The sequence below is a fragment of the Bufo bufo genome, chromosome 2, assembly GCF_905171765.1.
Source record: "Bufo bufo chromosome 2, aBufBuf1.1, whole genome shotgun sequence".
NCBI classification, from domain to species: Eukaryota; Metazoa; Chordata; class Amphibia; order Anura; family Bufonidae; genus Bufo; species Bufo bufo.
In genome coordinates this window covers 354,246,547-354,270,093 of record NC_053390.1, presented here as the reverse complement: position 1 = coordinate 354,270,093, position 23,547 = coordinate 354,246,547, and positions in this window count along the sequence as shown.

The following is a 23,547-nucleotide window of genomic DNA, read 5'->3' as shown; positions in this document are numbered from 1 at the left end:
TAAGATAAGGAGGGGCCAGGCTGGCAATACGAAGTTTCCCCCTGATATTGTTGGCCATATTGCCGACTAGGTTGCCCATAATGATCCTTTGGAGGAGGGAACTGTGGGGGACCCTGTGAACCCTGGGGAATTGGCATTGGGCGGGGGCCAAACATGTGCCCATGGGTGCGCCAATTCTCCAGGGCCACAAACATCTCTGTGGGATCATTGGGTGGAGTGGCTGCATCCAGAACGATTCCGAGAGCTGCTTTGGCTCTCAGTAATCTTTCTAGAGGAAGCCTCTGCAAATAATGGGCCAGACTACGGGAATACAGATCTGAATGGTCGTCCTGCCGGGCTCTAGACAAATAGTCCAGTACCTGGGTATTGACAGGAGGCATGGCCCGGCTGGGTAGAGCCAATGTGGGGGGAGGATTCCAATCCGGAAGCAGCAGGATAGCCAGATGCTGACATGCAGGGTCTTTCTGCACTCTCGTTTGAAGCTGACACAGAGGGAGTGTCCTCCTTGCAGGTGCTCGACTGCTGGGGAGCGGACTCTTCGCCTTCCTCCTCTAGGTTGTTCTCCGTTCTTCACAAATTAAAAAAACAGAACATGCAAATTAATATATGAACACACTTTTTTATTATAAATATTCATGTCACATATTACTATCATCAGCAAAATACATTTAGCACATAGTAGTACATGAACTAACCAACATATTACATATGTGGGCATTTAGCTACATTGGGGAAACTAGAAGTGGCATAGCTAGCCATAGCTAAAAATCTGAATCTACTTGTAATGTTGTTCACCTACTTTTGCTAATGAAAGGAGGACATTTCTAATTTACCAATTGTTAAAAATTCACTATGCCCTTGGTGCTGGATCTCTTTGCGGAACTGGTCCCTGCAGCCCCACCACCGATTCTTAACTTCATCCACTTTTAATTAAAAGACAAGAAAGGAAAATGTAGCCACATATACAATCCTACAGAAGACAACGTATGACATGTGCTATGCTAGGGAGGATAACGTATGACATGTGCTATGCTAGGGAGGATAACATATGACCTGTACTATGCTAGGGAGGACAATGTATGACATGTGCTATGCTAGGGAGGACAGCAAAGATCACACATGTATATATCGGCTACTTACCCAAACTCTGGCGACTCTTCCCTTTGGGCTGCACACACATATAAACAGTAAAGCTGAAAAATGGCGATCATTCTAAATTCAAGTGGTATTATACCTACTATAAATGGATCAATGGAAGCTCTTAGCACACATTTTGATCAAACTTGTGTCAGGCCCATCTACCAGGCATCAAGGTGGCTTCCGCAGACAGGTCCCTAACACTAATATACCACCTCTCTTGGACTTACGTAAGTCTATATTTTCAGGGCAGTTTATTAGTGTTAGGGACCCATCTGCGGAAGCCACCTTGACGCCTGGTAGATGGCGAGCAATATAACAGTAGGGGGCAATATAAATACTGGGGACACTGTGTGGGCATTATAACAGAAGGGGGTGATATAAATACTGGGGCACTTCAGGGTGAGCATTATAACAGTAGGGGGTATTATAAATACTGGGGGCACTGTGGGGACATTTTAAATCCAGGGGACATTAAGCATTCTTATTACTATTGGGGCTCTATAGGAGGGTCCACATTATTTATATTAAGAGTATGATGGGGGCCATATTACTACTAAGGGGTCTGTAGAGAGCTTCAATACCACTGGGATAACAATAGGGGGACCTTATTTCTACTAGGGGCTCTGTAAGGACATTATTAATACCGGAGGGCTCTTCTATTAATGGAGGCACTCTTGGGGAGCACTATCACTGTTGGGGGCACTGTAGGGGTCAGTATTACTAATGAGGGCATTCTAGAAGGGAATTACTATTGGTGGGACTATGAGGAGTACTAATACTTTGGGGGGAACTCATTTTTCTTCAGGATGGTATTTGGGGGTAGAGAAAAGTGAGGAAGCTAAAATGTCTGTGTTTCACACTCTGCAGAATCCTCACCCTGATCCTCCTTCCTCTCACCATGGAGAGTGTTGGCAAACAAGTGAGCCCACACTCGGATATTCCAAGGAGCTCTTTTCATCGCCATTCCCTGATTTGGCCCTCTCGCCAAACCCGTTTGAAGAGGGACATGAGGAGATCTTGTGCACTAAAAAAGATGACAGTGGAGAACAGCAATTAGTGTTTCACAAGGTGGATGATGATGATGAGACACAGTTGCCAATAAGTCTACCGCAATTAGTGTCTCAAGAGCTTCATGATGTTGTCAATAAGTGAGGTTCTTGTTAGGTCAACAAGTCAGGAGGATGACCAGAGGGAGGAAGTGGAAGAGGAGGTGGTGGACGATGAAATCACTGACCCAACCTGGGAAGGTGGCAAGCCGAGCGAGGACAGCAGTACAGTGGGGGCCACACCAAACAGGCCCGCAACTGTTCCCCAGAGCACCCCCTTTCGGCAATCTCACTTGCCAAGAGGTAGGTGTTCCGCAGTCTGGCGCTTTTTTGAGGAAAGTGAGAACGATAAAATAATTGTCACCTGCAACCTGTGCTGTACCAAAATGAGGAGGGGCATGAACACTAGCAACCTCACCATCACCAGCATGATCCGTCACATGGCATCAAAGCACCATAATAGGTGGGCCAAACGCCTGGGTCCACAACCACCTGCACACTGTTTCCCATCCCCCCCTTCCCCCTTTCCCATGCACCTGATTGGAGGTGGGGTCCCATATGTGTGTCCAGACCCATACAGCTTACAGATCATGACTAAGAGCCGGCTGGCTCGAAACATGTCGGTCTGACCAGGACATGGAGGGACCTCTTTCACTGCACCATGTGTACGTTTGGAATATTCAATAAAGAACATGCAAGATTTTATCTCCTTCGTGCTGGAAATCTGTTTATTTGAATGAAGTTTACGCTGAGCTTTTCCGTCGCACGACTGAACTGGTGAGCTGGATTTTTATTCAGATAAAACAATAGTCCTTAAAAGGAATGTTGGGTCTCTAACACCTTTCAACCATCAAAACTCCCCAGAAAAAACACAATTCCTCTCCCTACACTATCTGTCCCTTCTGCTGCAGTTTGCCCTGACTAAGTCTGAGCCGGACCACATGTCATCGGGTGCTATATAGCACCCGATGACGCGTTCCGGCCAGCCAATCACTGTATTGCCAGTAACCAACATGGCTACAGCATTACAGTGAGTGGCACTACTCTCCCGCACGTTTATTGGCTGCGTAGCAGCCAACAAACGTGCAGGGAGAAGACTTGAGCATCGCGCTCGAGCACACGTGCCGAGCATCGCGATGCTCGAGTGAAAAAGGTGTTTAGCCGAGCATGCTCGCCTAACACTACTCAGCTGTTATCTGAACTCCTGTAGCAATAAATGGTGAGAACACCACTTAGAAGTGGGGCCCACACCTGTCTGACATTGATGGCATATTCTAGGAATATGCTATCAATGTCCCTAGTAGGCCAACCCTTTTTTATGTCACTGTGCTATGCAGTATGACCCATAGAGCTACTAGTGTGCACCTCTGAAGATTATATTGCCGTGTGCATGATTTTATGCAGCTGTTTGCAAAGATGTGGCTGAAATTATGTGGGGTGTTCTCATACTTTTGGCCATTTCGTTGATTTAGTTGGTCTCTGCATACTGGCCGGATCAACAGAGTTGAGCAGACGCTATGCAAGGTTGCCAGAGACAAACCTACATAATCAGGAAGCGTCCCACTGCCCAAGCCCAGTTTAACCCCTTCCCGCATATGAGTGTAACTGTACATCCAGATAGCAGGATAGTTTCTGCAACTGGGAAAACAGTTATGCCCGAACTCTTACCAGAGGCTGTGACATTATAACGTGTCACAGCCCCGGACTTTTCATATAGACTAACCAATCAGAGCATGTATGCTGTTTGCAAGCTCTGATCTCCACAGAAGGTTATTCTCTGCCTCCTCTGTGCCCCAAACTGTGCCATCTGTGCCCCCCAATCTGCATTCTATGCCCCCTCCTGTGAATCCCCCCTGCCCCCTCGCACATTAAAAACTTGATAGAAGCAACTCTGGAGCGGAGCCGCAGTCATCAGCAGCGGGTTTCTGCTGTAATATACTGTAATATACAGCTGACACTCAGCTGCAACAGCGGAGATCCCTGCACCGATCCATGCCTCCCTGCCATTTAACCCCTTAGATGCCAGAGTGAGTAGCTTCTATTGGGTTGACAGAGGGAGAAAGCTCCCTCTCTCCCCAATCAGGACTCTGCGCTACAATGGAAGCATCCTGATGGTTGCCGCGACAATCAGACACACTGCAAACATGCCATGGAACCAAGCCTCCCTGACAGGCAATGCTGTAGGCAGGGTCCTGATCAGGGTGAATGTCAGTGTAAGGCTACATGCACACGACCGTATGTGTTTTCCGCTCCGCAAATTGCGGATCCGCAAAAATAAGTGTAGTGTACGGGGACTGTAATGCCCGTCACTACAAAAGTGTCACTTGGTGTGCTGTCGTCCCCCCTTAATTATGGGGAAGTTGGTATATGTCATCTTTATAAATTGTCATGTAATGTAATGTTATGTATTTCCCTGTTACTGTGACACTTGCATGTACAGGCCTGCTAGGGGTGTCATTCCAGCTTCTAGTCACTAGAGGGAGCTAGAGAGCCCTAGTTTATATAAGGCCCAGTCAGGGAAGTGAGAGGGAGTCTAGTCTAAGTGTCTGTCTAAAGCTGCAGCCTGTAGTCTGAAGCTGGAGCTTAGACTATGTCAGAGACAAGTCCAGGCCTGAAGCCTGCGGACCAGGAGAGGGTATTGCAGTCCCTGTAACCGGGTTCCGAATCCAAGGAGAAGGTTCCCCTCCTGAATATATATATGCAGAAGCAGGAAGACCACCGTACAGAAGCTTCTAGAGTCTGAGGAAAGAGGGAGAGAGACAGAGGCAAAAGCGCAGAAAAGCAAGAGGTACTCAAGATAACAGAGGAGGTACTTTATAAAGCTAAAACCAAGGATATACGCCAGAGTTAAGGTATTGGGCCTTGGAGAAGATTTGCTATGTTCCAGGATCAGTCAGAGATAGAGTGCAAGCTCCTGTACTGCAAGTCCTGTGTGTTTAACACTCTGTAGTCACCTTGCTCAATCTGTATTGCCTGCATCGACCGTATTGAAAAATCAACTGTATGCAAAGGAACTGTGCTTCCGTGAATGTCTCTATATTTAAAACTACTAAAGTTGGAGTTCTGTTTTAACATCACGGTGTTCCTCATTTATTCCTGCTATCAGCAAACGGCGTGCCACCGTTTAATTGGCACTGGCGTCACGAACATTTTCCTACCATCACCTGCCTATGCAGAGAGTCAGCCGTCTCAGGTTAGTGTTTATTGCACTACTACACCCAGGAACACATTTCTATACACAACTTGAGTACGCTGCACCTCTCTTTTGGCGTCACGAACAGGATACGCACGCTTTCTAGTGCAAGAAGCGTGAACTTTGTGCCTTATACAGTTGCCCTGTGACCAAAGTGACAAATTGCCTGTTTTATTAAAGTGGACTTTGTGGACTGAAAATCATACCAAAAGTGTTCCTAAAACCTCCAAAAAGCGCTGTGCAGTGTTGCGCTATCAAGAGGAAGAAAATCGCCACACCGGAGTGTGGTTTTATGGACTTTTTACCATCCTGCTTGCTGTCAGTGAATAGACAGCGGATTTTGCTAAAGATGGCCGCTGAGGCTGCTGAAGTAGCTGCTGCGTCATCTTCATCCCGAAAAGGCGGGAAAAATTGGCGCCTTTCTGAGGAAATAGAGGGAAGGAGTTCAAGGTCAGGCGCCACTGCTTATCTGGACATTTGCATGTCTGCGAGCATGGACACCGCCTTCCATATACTGGAATACCTGGGGGGCGGCCTCCCAGCGCAAGGGGAGGAGCTGGCTGATTTAATTGACGCGACCCTATCGCTCTCCAGAGAAGGATCGAGCATGTTGGAAAGTGAACAGAGCGTTGCTGCAGCGTCCGCGCCTGACATACCAGAGATGTCTGATATTGGTGTAGAGCCAGAGGAGGCTCCACCGGCCTACTCTCCGGGACCGGAGAAACCCGCCTGCCGCCCAAGGGAGAAAGAACCAGAGCCCTGCTATGGCTCGTGGAGAGACTTCTTTCAGCCCTCTTTCAAATGGTCCTCACTCATGGCGGAGATCCGGGAGGCCGCAATAAAGCGGAATACAAAGACCAAGATCTATTATGAAGAGTTGACCAAGACAATTCATGAACGACACACCAACACCCAACCCCGCCTGGAAAGGAGAAAGGGAGTGGTGGTGTCCTTTGACAAAACCCGTGGCTACGGGTTCATCCAAGATTACCTGACTGGCAGAGACCTATATGTTAACCGAAGGTCTGTCAAGAGAGACTACCTCCCTTCCTATCAGCACAGCCTCCGCGAGGGAGAGGAAGTGGAGTTCACCCCTGCCGAGAGCCTGAGAGGCCCTTATGCCACTGCCGTAACCCGTCCCAAGCGAGAACTTGAGGACTGGGAGGCAGAAGAAGAAGACTACTCTGGCTGCGAGCGGGAACCGGAACGCTCTCCAGAGCCGGCCCATCACGCCTTCCAGGAGCGGAGCTCCTTCATTGGGCCTAACGTCTTCTGGCAGCCAACCGTGTTGGAAAAATGGTTGAGCCCTTACCCTTCCCCCGAGCTGCCTCGTCGGGAGAAGACCATGCAAGAGATGGAAAATCTAAAGGGACTTCGAAATACCTTTGAGAACATCCGGAGGGGTCGGAGACCCGATGCATCACCAGAACCTGCAGAGGCCGAGTCCGTGCCATCGGTGACTGTACCTGCGCCGGCGGCGCCAGCAGATGACCGCGACTCTGATACGGAGAGCATCGGTGAGCAGATTGTCCGGCTGGAGGAGAAGTTGCGGGAGCTGCGCAAGATCGCGACCGCCAGGATCCAGACGCCGCCGAAGAAGGACGAGGTAAGGGTGCCTGTCACCACCCGTAGACTACCTTCTGCTGCCACCGCTCCGCCAGTGCCCCAAAGAAGACCCCCTGTTGCTGTGAATTGCTGCACAGAGCCCACCGGACCGCTTGAGGCGGCGGTAACCGCTCCAATCCATCCCACCATTATCATGCCGGGACCGGTACGGTCCACCCAAGGGTTTACCCCTAGGCCCATGCGGCCAATACCTATTAGGGGCCCCTTTACTCTGCAGCTGCCCCCTAACACCGTTATGTCGGCCCATCCTCCTGTAGAGGACTACTACAGGCCATATTTGCCAGCAGGGTCAAGTGATTATGATATGCCTCTGTAAAACAGCCTGCTAGGCCTTTTGATTTATTTCATCAATGAATGAGGGTATTAACCCTTCCAGGACCGGAGTCCTATGTTCCTGGTCGTTTGTGGCGACTGCCAGTTCATCCACGGCTCAGTGGTAGGTGTTGACCACTGAAGTAATAAAGCCAACAAAGCCAAGTTTGTTTCCAGGACCTCCTGCCTGCTTTTGCTACCCCCACGCCAAGTTGTGCCTGTTCCTTAGTTGCACCTTTTACCCTTTACCCCCTTTTCAGGTTGATCAGGGGTATTATAGCACTTGTTTTATATTCTACAATTTTATTGTGCAACTTCATACTAAGGAACCGTGCCCGGAGACAGACTCAAAAGGACCTGAGCCTCTGAGATTTTTGCTCTTTTAAAAGGAAATGTGCCCAGAGATGGACTCCACCGCATGAGAGCCTCTGTGATTTATTAGGAAAATAACCTGGGTACGGACTCATGTTTGTTCTTTGAGCCTCCAAGAACTTTATTACTGTTTTATCTATTTTGCTGTTCTATTATGGACTTATTCATTGTCATGGACTATCCTGGTTATAATGTTACGCTGTGCCAGGTCAGCGCCCCAGTTCCATTCATTATCCTGAGGAGAAGAGAACGACGCCCCTTGTCACCACCCTTCATCTTTGCCAATTGGACCTGATATGAATGTAAATGCAGATGAATTACATGTATGTATGCCTGCATGTCTCTTTTTTCTGTTTCAGGTAGAGATTCCAGTTGGGCGAGCCCTGATGGAGTACGAGGTCGTACTCAGCTTAAAGCAGTGGGGTATGTAGTGTACGGGGACTGTAATGCCCGTCACTACAAAAGTGTCACTTGGTGTGCTGTCGTCCCCCCTTAATTATGGGGAAGTTGGTATATGTCATCTTTATAAATTGTCATGTAATGTAATGTTATGTATTTCCCTGTTACTGTGACACTTGCATGTACAGGCCTGCTAGGGGTGTCATTCCAGCTTCTAGTCACTAGAGGGAGCTAGAGAGCCCTAGTTTATATAAGGCCCAGTCAGGGAAGTGAGAGGGAGTCTAGTCTAAGTGTCTGTCTAAAGCTGCAGCCTGTAGTCTGAAGCTGGAGCTTAGACTATGTCAGAGACAAGTCCAGGCCTGAAGCCTGCGGACCAGGAGAGGGTATTGCAGTCCCTGTAACCGGGTTCCGAATCCAAGGAGAAGGTTCCCCTCCTGAATATATATATGCAGAAGCAGGAAGACCACCGTACAGAAGCTTCTAGAGTCTGAGGAAAGAGGGAGAGAGACAGAGGCAAAAGCGCAGAAAAGCAAGAGGTACTCAAGATAACAGAGGAGGTACTTTATAAAGCTAAAACCAAGGATATACGCCAGAGTTAAGGTATTGGGCCTTGGAGAAGATTTGCTATGTTCCAGGATCAGTCAGAGATAGAGTGCAAGCTCCTGTACTGCAAGTCCTGTGTGTTTAACACTCTGTAGTCACCTTGCTCAATCTGTATTGCCTGCATCGACCGTATTGAAAAATCAACTGTATGCAAAGGAACTGTGCTTCCGTGAATGTCTCTATATTTAAAACTACTAAAGTTGGAGTTCTGTTTTAACATCACGGTGTTCCTCATTTATTCCTGCTATCAGCAAACGGCGTGCCACCGTTTAATTGGCACTGGCGTCACGAACATTTTCCTACCATCACCTGCCTATGCAGAGAGTCAGCCGTCTCAGGTTAGTGTTTATTGCACTACTACACCCAGGAACACATTTCTATACACAACTTGAGTACGCTGCATAAGGATGACATCCGTATGCCATCCGTTTTCTTTTTGCGGATCCATTGTAACAATGACCTTAAATGGACAAGAATAGGACATGTTCTATTTTTTTTTGTGGGGCTACAGAACGGACATACAAATGCAGATAGCACACGGTGTGCTGTCCGCATTTTCTGCAGACCCATTGAAATGAATGGGTCCGCATCCTATCCGCAAAAAAAACGGAACGGACACGGAAACTAAATACGTTCGTGTGCATGATGCCTAAAACTGACAATACTATTCTCTAGTATAGTACAGCCATCAGCCCACTGGATCTTTAATACCCAAGCAGGACTTGATATAAAAAAAAGTGTAAAAAATATAAATAAAAAAACTTCAAAAATATTTATTAAAAAAAGGGAACTAAAATTTAAATTTAAAAATAATAAATACCTTTTTCTTATACCAAGTGACAAACGCTGATAAAAACTAAAAAACAATGGCAGAATTGCTGTTTTGTCATCTAACCTCCCAAAAAGTGTAATAAAAAGCAATCAAAAAGTCATATGTAGCCCATATGTTTGCTGAAAAATAAAAATTTTATGAATGTTAGTATACTGTATGGCGATGCAAAATATAACTTATTTAAAAAAAGTGATTTTATGCTGCAAAAGTGGTAAAACATTGAAAAAAAAACTATATAAATTTGGTATCGCCATAACCATATTAACCCATAAAACAAAGTTATCATATATACCGCAAGAGGAACCCCATAAAAAATAAAAATTACAAACTGAGAGAATAGCAAATTTTGCCCACCTCATCTCCTAAAAAATGGTAGCGATCAAAAAGTCATATGTACCCCGAAATGGTACCAATGAAAGCTACAGCCCGTCCCCAACCTGTACTCTATTGTGGAAAAGGAAGTCATGGCATGTCTGGCACACAGTGTTGGGGCAAGGGTCCATCTGACCACTGATACCTGGTCTGCAAAGCACGGTCAGGGCAGGTATATCACGTACACTGCGCATTGGGTAAACCTGCTGACGGCTGCCAAGCATGGAATGCGTGGCTCTGCAGCGGAGTTGGTGACACCGCCACGACTTGCAGGCAGGCCTGCTGCCACCTCCTCTACTCCTCCTACTCCATCCTCTTCGCTAACCTCCTCGGCTGAGTCCTCTTCTGCTGCTGCGTCTTGCTCCACATCAACTGCACCCCCCAGCTCCCCAGGGGCTATTCCACATCCCGGATACGACAGTGTCACGCCGTCTTGGGGTTGACTTGCCTGAAAGCAGAGAGTCACACCGGACCAGCACTCCTGTCCGCCCTGAACGCACAGGTGGATCAGTGGCTGACCCCGCACCAACTGGAGATTGGCAAAGTGGTGTGTGACAACGGAAGCAATCTGCTGGCGGCATTGAATTTGGGAAAGTTGACACATGTGCCGTGCATGGCACATGTGTTGAATCTGATCGTACAACGCTTTGTGTATAAGTGCCCAGGCTTACAGGACGTCCTTAAGCAGGCCAGGAAGGTGTGTGGCCATTTCAGGCATTCCTACACGGCCACGGCGCACTTTTCCGATATTCAGCGGCAAAACAACTTGCCAGTGAGGCGCTTGATTTGCGACAGCCCGACACGTTGGAATTCAACACTCCTAATGTTCGACCGCCTGCTCCAACAAGAAAAAGCCGTCAACGAGTATTTGTATGACCGGGGTGCTAGGACAGCCTCTGTGGAGATGGGTATTTTTTTGCCACGTTACTGGACGCTCATGCGCAATGCCTGTAGGCTCATGCGTCCTATTGAGGAGGTGACAAACCTAGTCAGTCGCACCGAAGGCACTATCAGCGACCTCATCCCATTTGTTTTCTTCCTGGAGCGTGCCCTGGATCAGGCCGTAGATGAGCGTGAAGAGGAAGAGTTGTGGTCACCATCACCACCAGAAACAGCCTTATCATCATCGCTTGCTGGACCTGCGGCAACACTGGAAGAGGAGTCTGAGGAAGAGGAGTCAGAGGAGGAATGTGGCTTTGAGGAGGAGGAAGACCAACCACAGCAGGCATCCCAGGGTGCTCGTTGTCACCTATCTGGGACCCGTGGTGTTGTACGTGGCTGGGGGGGAAGAACAGACTTTCAATGAGATCAGTGAGGACGAGGAATGGGACATGAGTAGCTCGGCATCCAACCTTGTGCAAATAGGGTCTTTCATGCTGTCATGCCTTTTGAGGGACCCTCGTATAAAAAGGCTGAAGGAGAACGACCTGTACTGGGTGGCCACGCTACTAGACCCCCGGTATAAGCAGAGAGTGGCTGAAATGTTACCGAATTACCGGAAGTCAGAAGGGATGCAGCAGTTCCAAAACAAGTTAAAAAGTATGCTTTACACAGCGTATAAGGGTGATGTCACAGCACAATGGGAATCTAACAGGGGAAGAGGTGAAAGTAATCCTCCTCCTACCACGACCACGCCGGCAAGGACAGGACGCTTTACAGACGTGTTGTTGATGGAGGACATGCAGAGCTTTTTAAGTCCTAAGCATCGCCACAGCCCTTCGGGGTCCACCCTCAAAGAACGACTCGACCGACAGGTAGCAGACTACCTCGCCTTAACTGCAGATATCGACACTCTGAGGAGCGATGAACCCCTTGACTACTGGGTGTGCAGGCTTGACCTGTGGCCTGAGCTATCCCAATTTGCGATAGAACTTCTGGCCTGCCCCACTTCAAGTGTCCTGTCAGAAAGGACCTTCAGCTCAGCAGGAGGTATTGTCACTGACAAGAGAAGTCGCCTAGGTCAAAAAAGTCTAGATTACCTCATCTTTATTAAGATGAATGAGGCGTGGATACTGAAGGGACTGACAGTGGGGGATACATTTGACTAAAAAAGGCCTGATGAGATGCCTTGGGCTAAAAATGGTCCCCACGCTGCTGTATTTAATCTCTGCATGCTGGATGACTTGCGTAACTTCTCCGCCACCAACTAGGGTTCAAGCCACAATGTTTTAGTACACTTTCTGCCTGGAAAACATCAATTTTACAGCAGCGGCTGCAACAATACCTAATTTTTCAGGCATGTGTACATGCCTAATTTTTCTGGCCTCTGGTGCTGCACTGTACAAAAAAAAGGCACATACATCTGTCAATTCCCCTTCGTGATCGTTACCTTGTTGTGGTGAAGGGGCTTACGTATCACAATGAAGCGATCACCTCTATGAGTGTGTTGGCAATGTTGGCACACCCCAGATGATAAGGTCGTTGCTTCATTGTGAACAGACCAAAAGCGATCAGCTGGATAATTTTTCATAGAAAAAACATTAATTTTCTTTGTGATCATCTAAGGTGATCATTAAAGACTACTAGGCCAACAATGGGCCCACACTGCAGAATCATTGTTTTTTGGGTCACTTAACTGTCACTGAACTACCTCAGCACGACCATAGGCTTTGAAAAACCGCCATTGCCTGCAATCTCCCAAACGTGCGCACGAGCACAGTCATCACTACACCAAGATTGACGCATAGAGGAATAAAATTTATGTCATGAGTGTGTCAACTATTGACAACTCTTTGCGGTTGTCTAAAATCTATTCGATACACGTACGCTGATAGGGGACAAAACAGAGATTAAACTGGTAAGAACAGATTTTTTTTATTTAAAAAAAAGGGGACAGCCTCTGCGGAGCTGGGTATTTTTTGGCCGCATTACTGAACGCTCATGCACAATGGCTGTAGGCTTATGCGTTCTTTTGCGGAGGTGACAAACCTGGTCAGTCAAACCCAAGGCAACATCATCGACCTCATCCCATATGCGTTTTTTCTGGAGCGTGCCCTGCGAAGAGTGCTGGATCAGGCCGTAGATGAGCATGAAGAGGAAGAGTTGTGGTCACCATCACCACCAGAAGCAGCCTTGTCGTCGTCGATTGCTGGACCTGCGGCAACGCAGAGAGAGGAGTCTGAAGAAGAGGAGTCAGAGCAGGAAGGTGGCTTTGAGGAGGTGGAAGACCAAACAGAGCAGGCATCCCAGGGGGCTTGTTGTCACCTTTCGGGGACCCTTGGTGTTGTACGTGGCTGGGTGGAGGAAGAGACCTTCAATGACGTCAGTGAGGACAAGGAACGGGACATGGCTAGCTTGGTATCCAGCCTTGTGCAAATGGAGAGTTTGCGGTTGTGCAAATGGACTGTTTGCGGTTGTTTGCGGTGCGTTAAACGGGGAGTTTGGTCTGTCAGAGTTTGGTCTGCACTGTGAAGCGGGCGTAACCCTTACACTACCTGATCGATACAACATCATACCTGATCGTATACACACACTGGATGTTTTAAAGCACGTTATTCCAAACAATTTAGGAATGTTAGGTGATTTATGCCCTTTATGGATTAAAACCCGACTCTGCGTCAGCTACGTAATTTTCCATGGGAGTTTTGCCATGGATCCCCCTCCGGCATGCAACAGTCCAGGTGTTAGTCCCCTTGAAACAACTTTTCCATCACTATTGTGGCCAGAAAGAGTCCCTGTGGGTTTTAAAATTCGCCTGCCTATTGAAGTCTATGGCGGTTCGCCCGGTTCGCCCGTTCACGAACATTTGCGGAAATTCGCGTTTGCCGTTCGCGAACTGAATATTTTTTGTTCGCGACATCTCTAATACTAGGAGCTGTAGTTTTGCAACAGCTGGAGGGCCACTGGTTGAGCATCCCTGGTATATGGTGATGCAAAATATAACTTATTTTTAATAAAAAGTGATTTTATGCTACAAAAGTAGTAAAGAATAAAAAAAAACTTTATATTATCATCATACCCATATTAAGCCACAGAAAAAAAGCATAGCATATGTACCACATGACGAATCCCATAAAAAAATAAAAATAAAAATCTGACAGAATTGCTAATTTTCCCCTCTCACCTCCTAAAAAAAAGTATAAAAAGTGATCAAAAGTCATATGTACCCCAAAGTGGTATATATAAAAACAACAACCCTTTCTGCAAAACATAAGTCCTCATACAGTTACATTGGTGAAAAAATATTGTTAATGATGCTGGTATTTGGTGATGCAAAATATAACCTTTTTTTAATAAAAAGAGATTTTATGCTGCAAATGTAGTAAAACATAAAAAACTATATAAATTTGGTATCATCATAACCATATCAAACCATAGAATAAAATTAGCATATCATAGATACCACATGAGGAACCCCATGAAAAAAAATTAAAAACACTGACAGAATTGCACATTTTGCCCACCTCACCTCCTAAAAATGGTATAAAAAGTGATTAAAAAAGACATTTGTACCCCAAAATTGTACCAAAACAAACTGCAGCTCATCCTGCAAAAAATCCAAGCCCCCATACAGCTCAGTCAAGAAAAAAATAAAAATGTTGTGGTGGTCCATGTTAGAAAATCCAGATGCGGCACCTTCCCTTCTGAGCCCTGTCATGTCACCAAACAGCAGTTTACGACCACATATGGGATGTTCCCGTATGTTACACCTTTTAAAAATGACTAATTTGGAGCTAAAGCAACATTCTATTGGAAATAAAATATATATTTTTTTCTTTTCATAGCCACGTGTTTCTAAATTCTGTGAAACACTTGTTAGGTCAAAGCACTCACTACACTCCTCAATCAATTCCTTGAGGGGTGTAGTTACCAAAAGGGGTCTTTTTGGGGGGTTTCCTTTCTAGGGATAATTCAGGGTCTCTTCAAATGTGACATGGCACCTGAAAATCTTTCCAGCAAAAGCCACCCTCCAAAAACAATATTGCACTCCTTTCCTTCTTAGCCCTCCCGTGTGCCCATGAAGAGATTTACAACCACATATGTGGTGTTTCTGTAAACTGCAGAATCAGGGTATAAATACTGAGGTTAGTTTTGCTGTTAACCCCTGCTATGTTACAGGAAAAATGAAAATTCTGCACACACAAAAAATAATTTTTTTAAATTTCACCTCCATTTTGCTTTAATTCCCGTGGAACACCTAAAGGGTTCACAAAACTTCAAAATTCAGTTTTCAATAATTTGAGGGGTGTAGTTTCTAAAATGGTGCCGTTTAAGGGTGGTTACTAATGTCCTTAAAAAATAAAAAGACATTTACAAAATGATGGCAACATAAAGTAGACATATGGTGAGTGTTACTTAATAACTATTTTATGGGGTGTCGCTATCTGTCTTTAAGGCAGAGAAATTCAAAATTGCACATTTTTCTAAATTTTCTGTAAATGTTTGATTTTTTTATACATAAAGGTGAAACATATTAATTCAAATTTACCACTAACATGAAGTAAGAAATGTCACGAGAAAACATTCTCAGAATCGTTTGCATAAGTAAAAGCATTCCAGTTATTACCACATAAAGTGAAGTGGCATGTCAGATTTTAAAAATGGGCCTTTGGCATTTGGTCCAAATTGGCTTTTTCTAGAAGGGGTTAAATAGCCTGATGGGATGATGTTATCAGTACATGCCAGGTTGCCACAGCAAGCCAACACAGGAGAAAAGACTGCCATTACAACATAAAAGGAGGGGAACTCAGTACAGGAATCACAGAAAAAAGGTGCACCACAATAATATGCGACTGACCATACTGGCTAGAACCTCACGCTGATGTTAAAAGCTGAGACTTTAGCCAATATCTTCCAGTCAGGAATATATCGGAGCCCTGCGCACCCCATCAAGGTATCTCAGTGTGGCATGGGTCCTACCACTAAACTACCCATCGTGTGTGAACACAGTCTGATAGGTGCTAGGAACCGACTCACATCCAAGCTCCTACATAACTACATAGTAAGATCCCTAATACAATGGGAGGGAGGAGGAGGATGCGAGCCCCACCTATAACAGGCTATGTGACACAGGCTACCAGGTGCACCAGAATGTTACCAATGACAAACATTAGCACATTCAATACATGTAAAGAAAAATCACTGAATAAAGTGGCCTAAATGGGAGGAAATGCTCAACCCCAAACACTGTAGCGTGTTTATAATCGGAGGAGCAATTCCTCCGCAAGTGATCCGTTGCTGACGGCAATCCCCAGCAAAAATGCATACAATGGAGGATGTCGGCAGTGGACCTCATGCACCACAAAAACATCCTACACAAGATGAAATAATGTGTGGATGAAAGTGAGTGTTACTTAATAACTATTTTATGGGGTATCGCTATCTGTCTTAGAGGCAGAGCAATTCAAATTTAGAAAATTGCAAATTTTTCAAAATTTTCTGTAAATTTTTGATTTTTTCATACCTAAAGTTAAAACATATTATGATGGTCTAGGGCAGTGATGAGGGCTGATATCTGTGTTTACGAAGGTGTAGGACAATCAAAGGGTTAATGTGTCTGCACATAGTGGTTTATGACAGGTGGTCTTAGGCAATGAAGGAGCTAATAGAAAAAAGAACATCTGGAAAATCGAATGCGATTGAAATGAGATTGACAGAGAATAAATTGCTAGTGCTGCTTGGTCAATGACCACACAACCAAGGCAGTTTATCCTTTAGGGTCATATTAATACTGGGTGGCATCTCCCCTTCCTACTATACAGTCATACAGATGCTGAATATTCTCCTGTAGTATGTACTTCCAAGCTCTTTCAAGTTGGACCTGTATTTCAGCCAAGGTGGCTCTGGTTGCTGTGCATGACAGATCTGTCACCCCATCCAGTCACAGGCATTCTCGATGCAGGAGAGATCTGGTGATCGAGCTGGTCATGGGAGCTGCTGGATAACCGTCATCATTTGCATTATTTATGTCAACATATTTATTATGTCTTATTTTATTACATATGTTTGTTATTCACATATTGCACTTGCACTTTATTGTTCATATATTTGCAGCGGGTTGTTTTGCCTTTTGTCTGTCTCCAGTTTTGTGTATTGTTATCTATGTTCTAAATTCCATTTGTATGCACCGTTGCTCCTATTTTGTCCATTATCTGTTTTGGATTTCAATCCTACATCATGTGATGCGGTGCGGTCACGTGGTGTTTATCGCGTGCTGGCTGCCTTCTTACAGAGTCGAAACCATGGGCGTGTTTGGACAGGTGATCACCTGATAATGACGAGGGGGGTTGCGTGAGTCGCCATCACGTGTCCTGCCACGCGTCACAGAGGCCGGGTTACGCAATTGATCACCTGACTGGACATCAGGTGTTTGGCGTGCGTTCCCGGTCACATTTGTTTTGGCGTCTGCTCACACAGGTATACATGGTTATTTATATTATACACATGAGGATCCTCTTAATGTAATTAATCACTGACTTTTGATTGGTGTGCTGAGCATTTACATAAGTGTACTCTGAAGGTGAATTGTGCCCCGAGATGAAGGTGTTTCCGAAACGCGCGTCGGGGTGTGCGGTTCTCCTGAGGTGACTTCTTTATTGATGGGTACTGTATGTGATTGATTAATGTTACATCTTTTATGAGGGGTGTTTTCTGTGGACTATTCCATGTACTGTGATGCACTAGCACTTATTTTCTACGTACTTATTCTTTTTTTCTTTATTTTTTTTCTTTTGTGGATATGGGATTTTTTTCATCCCCTGTGTTCTATCCCCCTCTCTATGGCAATTGTATTTATATGAACATCTCTCAGGTGTATACCGCACTTCATTAATGTATTTCTGTCTCTATTTGGATGATTTTTTACATATATAATTAATAAAGATTATTATTTATTTAAGGCCTGTTTAGACTCAGCTTTTTTTGTTTAGGTGCATCTGTTTATGTTGAGTAGGCTCTTTTTGAGGGGTTTTGGGCCTCTATTTAATGTAGTTGTGAGTAACCTGTGTTTATTAATCAATGTTCCGGACATAGCCTAAAAGATAGGCCCCCTCACCCATTATTTGCTGGGGTATTCAGATATTTCATTTTCTCTTTCGTTTATGAAATAAAAGGGTATCCTGCGATTTTTGACTCACCCTGTACATATAGTATACTTTACGCCAGTGCCAAGGGGGCTCAGTCTGACTTGAGGATTGCTGCTAGACTGCTGGGTCTCTACGCCTGTGGGTGCTGTGTTTTGGCTGTAGTGGTTTCCACGTGGTGCTGCGCCAAATTAGAGTAGGCCCCACTCTAAAGAGGCAACCTTGACATGGTGAGTAGGCATATGCATTTATGCTGAGAAGTAATGTAAATTATACTAGGAAGCAACAGATCAATGCATAGCTTGTGGATGTGCGTTCTATGTTTTTTCTCTCTTTTTTGGAATGATATTGTGTTTTGTAAACAGGGTCTACTGCCCAGAAACAATTCATCTGTATGGGGATGAGTGATTCCATTAGTAATCGCCTGTCATAGCCTCACCTCTGCTCACAGTCAGTTAATGGGAATGCACAGTGTGTTACTAATAATTGCCTGTTCAGTCAGTCCCAGTAAAGGAGCCTTTAGCCAGTAAGATGGAAGGGCCGGACTGAGGACTAGTGATGAGCTGCAGGAGCTATATTCGAATTTGCGATATTTTACAAATATTTTGTAGAATATTCGTCATATATTTGCGAATTCGAGATTATTTTATTGAATTCGAAAAATCAGCAATGTAAAAATCGCGTAATGCGAATTCGTAACGCGAAATTCAGGCGTGGGTCACTTTGGCTAAATTTTTCAAGCTGCTAGAAGTTTCATGAGTTTCTCCTGAGACTGGAGAAAATGGTTGGCACGGCAGAACATTACAATAGCTTTATATGCAGATAGAGTCAAGTGCTCCAATGTATTCGCGATTGCACTAATCGGCAGTGATTAGAATATTTTTTCGCACTACGTGCAACTTTACATTTTAGCAGGTGTGACTACAGATTACTGATTGTTGTGAACTTGACATTGCTTCCTTCTCATTGGCCCACAAGCAAGAAGCAGAGAGAAATCATGTGTTCAGATGGAAAAAAAATGCAGAATATTTGATATAACGAATACATAGCACTATATTCTAAATTTCACGAATTCTCGAAGTGGCGATATTTGCGATAAAAATTCGCTATTTGAATATTCGCGCTCAACACTACTGAGGACTGCAAGCCTGGGGGGGGGGAGATCCTCATGAATGGGTTTGAAGGGTGTGAACATTTAGGGTAGGAAAGAGTTATAGTGTTTGGGAGAGAGGCGTTGATAAAGGAAAGGGTAGAGAAAGTGTATTACCCCAGAGCAAAGGGGTATCTGCAAATTGTTCATATCTTTATGTTATGTAATGTGTCATTGCAGCAAGCTCCTTTGGAGCCAGTGCAGAGGATGGGAGTGATAGTGGCGTTGATGAAGTGTTGTGTCACGGTGTACTCCCTTGGGCCATTGCTCCCTGGGGATCAGTGCAGTGGAAATGTAGTACTGAAAAACTAAACCATTACTTAACAGTCTCTTTTACTAATCCCAAAGTTTAACTTCTGGTACATTCAACAACAGCAAGTTCCAAATGTAATCTTTGGGACCAGTAAGGAATATGGAGGCATGTTAGATTACTGCAACTTAGCACTTGTGATTGTAGATATCCATCATCAGGTCTAGTCTTTAACTTTAACTGGTCTTGGTGATGAGTGTCTGAGCCGTAGTGCCTCACCTTACAGCAGAGTCTGTTATGCAGGTTTTCAGCTATTCTGCTCTGCTGCCTTGTCTCTCAGGTATTTGCTTGAGGCTGGATTACATTGATCTCTCTGGAGAATCTTTAACAAGAGCAGGAGCTAGACAGTGTGCTTCCTCTCCTCTCTCTATCTGCACAGGAACTCCCCCTCCCCGGCAGAAAGCAGGACATGCCCACTCCTACCAAGAGGGAGAGGGTGGTTAGTCCTGTTCCTTGCCAACCATAACCATCCATTCATTACTGGAACAAACAATACATATCTACAATGGTAGTACCCCAGGTCTGGAGTACTACAAAATGTTATGTCATGCTATGTATTGACCCCAGTATAACCATATATGGATGGCACTTCCAGGGTTAACAACCCTGGGCCAGTCCTTGTAGGAGGTTAGATGTGGACTTGTTCGACCCTTAGCTGTAGTCTGGGACAAGGGGAGTTTGGAAGGGAGAGGGAGCTGTGATTTGTGCTCCCTCTTTTTAGGCCCAAAAAGCTACAGACACTCTGCATGATCTACAGAAGGAGAGAAAGTGTAAAACAAAGGGGAGAACTAGAGAACCTAGTGTCTGCATGGCCAAGCACTGGAATCTGTAAGATAACCTGCTACAAAAAGCTGTTAAGACTTTACTGCAGTCAGGGACACTGTTAGGACACCCTTCACACCTAGACATGACCTGGACAGTCATATCTGGAAAACCCTGTATCCCTCAGTGGACATTACAACCACCATTGCAAAAGTATGATTGCCTACCATCGATTCTGTAGGAAGAGACTTGAGACAGATAGAGAGGAAAGAGGTCTAGAACTCCCATCTTGCCTAAATACATACAGTGAGGAACAGAAGTATTTGAACACCCTGTGATTTTGCAAGTTCTCCCACTTAGAAATCATGGAGGGGTCTGAAATTCACAATGTAGGTGCATTCCCACTCTGAGATACAGAAAAAAAAATCTGGAAATCACATTGTATGATTTTTAACGAATCTGCTGAACATAAGTATTTGAACACCTGAGAAAATCTGTGTTAATATTTGGTACAGAATCCTTTGTTTGCAATTACAGAGGTCAAACGTTTCCTGTAGTTCTTGACCACGCTTGCACACACTGCAATAGGAATTTTGGCCCACTCCTCCACACAGATCTCTTCTAGATCTGTCAGGTTTCGGGGCTGTCGCTGAGCAACACGGAGTTTCAGCTCCCTCCAAAGATGTTCTATTGGATTTAGGTCTGGAGACTGGTTAGGTCACTCCAGAACCTTGATATGCTTCTTACGGAGCCACTCCTTGGTTATCCTGGCTGTGTGCTTCAGGTCGCTGTCATGTTGGAAGACCCAGCCATGACCCATCTTCAATGCTCTCACTGAGGGAAGGAGGTTGCTCCTCAAAATCTCATAATAAATGGCCCCATTCATCCTCTCCTTAATACAATGCAGTCGTCCTGTCCCCTTCGCAGAGAAGCACCCCCAAAGCATGATGTTATCACCCCCATTTTTCACAGTAGGGATGGTGTTCTTGGGATGCAACTCATCCTTCTTTTTCCTCCAAACACGAGTGAAGTTTAGACCAAAAAGTTCTACTTTCTCCCATGCCTCCTCTGGATCATCCAGATGGTCATTGGCAAACTTCAGACTGGCCTGGACATGTGATGACTTGAGCAGGGGAATCTTCCGTGCAATGCATGATTTGAAACCATGACGACGTAGTGTTATACCGACAGTGACCTTTGAAACTGTGGTCCCAGCTCTCTTCATGTCATTGACCAGCTCCTCCCTTGTAGTTCTGGGCTGATTCCTCACCTTTCCTATCATCAGTGATACCCCACGAGGTGAGATCTTGCATGGAGCCCTAGTCCGAGAGAGACTGGCAGTCGTCTTTAGCCTCTTCCATTTTCTAACAATTGCTCCAGTTGATCTATTTTCACCAAGCTGCTTGGCAATTGCCCCGTAGCCCTTTCCAGTCTTGTGGAGGTCCACAATTCTGTCTCTGGTGTCTTTTGACAGCTCTTTGGTCTTGCCCATGGTAGTAGTTGGTGTCTGACTGACTGTGGGGTGGACAGGGGTCTTTAAAAAACTCAGACAGTTGCTACTAAGTTAGATTAATGAGTGGAGCAGAGGTGGACTTTTTAAAGGCACAGTAACAGGTCTTTGAGAGCCAGAATTCTTGCTGTTTCTCAGGTGTTCGAAAAATCATACAATGTGATTTCCTGATTTATTTATTTTTTATTCTGTCTCTCAGAGTGGGAATCCACCTACAATGTGAATTTCAGACCCCTCCATGATTTCTAAGTGGGAGAACTTGCAAAATCGCAGGGTGTTCAAATACTTCTGTTCCTCACTGTACAGTATCTCACAAAAGTAAGTACACCTCTCACATTTTTGTAAGTATTATATTATATCTTTTCATGGGAGAACGTTGAAGATATGACACTTTGAAACAATGTAAAGTAGTCAGTGTACAGCTTGTATAACAGTGTAAATTTGGTGTACCCTCAAAACACACAGCCATTAATGTCTAAACCGCTGGGGGGAAAAAAGTGAGTACACCCCTAAGTGAAAATGGCCAAATTGTGCCCAAGGTGTCAATATTTTTTGTGGCAACCATTATTTTCCAGCACTGCCTTAACTCTCTTGGGCATCGAGTTCACTAGAGCTTCACAGGTTGCCACTGGAATCCTCTTCCATTCCTCCATGACGACATCACAGAGATGGTGGATGTTAGAGACCTTGCGCTCCTCCACCTTACATTTGAGTATGCCCCACAGATGCTCAATAGAGTTTAGGTCTGGAGACATGATTGGACAGTCCAGCACCTTTACCCTAAGTTTCTTTAGCAAGGCAGTGGTCATCTTGGAGGTGTGTTTGGCCCAGTTTCCGAAGGGAGAGGATCATGCTCGGCTTCAGTATGTTACAGTACATGTTGGCATTCATGTTTCCCTCAATAAACTGTAGCTCCCCACAGCTGGCAGCACTCATGCAGCCCCAAACCTTGACACTCCCACCACCATGCTTGATTGTAGGCAGGACACACTTGTCTTTGTACTCCTCACCTGGTTGCCACCACACATGCTTGACACCTTCTGAACCAAATAAGTTTATCTTGGTCTCATCAGACCACAGGACATGGAGGCTTCCTTCTGGGATGACTACCATGCAGACCAATTTGATACAGTGTGCGATATATGGTCTGAACTGGCTGACCCCCCCCCCCCCACCCCTTCCCCCACTTCTTTAACCTCTGCAGTAATCCTGGCAGCACTCATATGTCTAAAGACAACCTCTGGATATGACGCTGAGCATGTGCACTCAACTTCTTTGGTTGACCATGGCAAGGCCTGTTCTGAGTGGAACCTGTCTTGTTAAACTGCTGTATGGGCTTGGCCACCGTGCTGCAGCTCAGTTTCACGGTGCTGGCAATCTTCTTATAGCCTAGACCATCTTTATACAGAGCAACAATTCTTTTTTTTTCAGATCTTCAAAGAGTTCTTTGCGATGATGTGCCATGTTGAACTTTCAGTGACCAATATGAGAGAGTGTGAGAGCGATAACACCAAATTTAACACACCTTCTCCCCATTCACACCTGAGACCTTGTAACACTAACGAGTCACATGACATCGGGGAGGGGGGGAAATGGCTAATTCGGCACAATTTGGCCGATCTCATTTAGGGATGTGCTCACTTTTGTTGCCAGTGGTTTAGACATTAATGGCTGTGTGTTGAGTTATTGTTGAGTTTTGTGAGATACTGTACATCATTATCTGGGAAGAATTGCACTGTGTACAGTTGGAACAATGTTTTGCTACCAGTGGATGTACTACAACTCCTATTTTGCACTTCAGTAAAGAAAGACATTTATTAGGCTCCATCTGACCTGGTTACTGACTCCTGCACCGTATGCTGGTCATTGCATTCTCATTGCCCCTCCTTGCACCTCCAT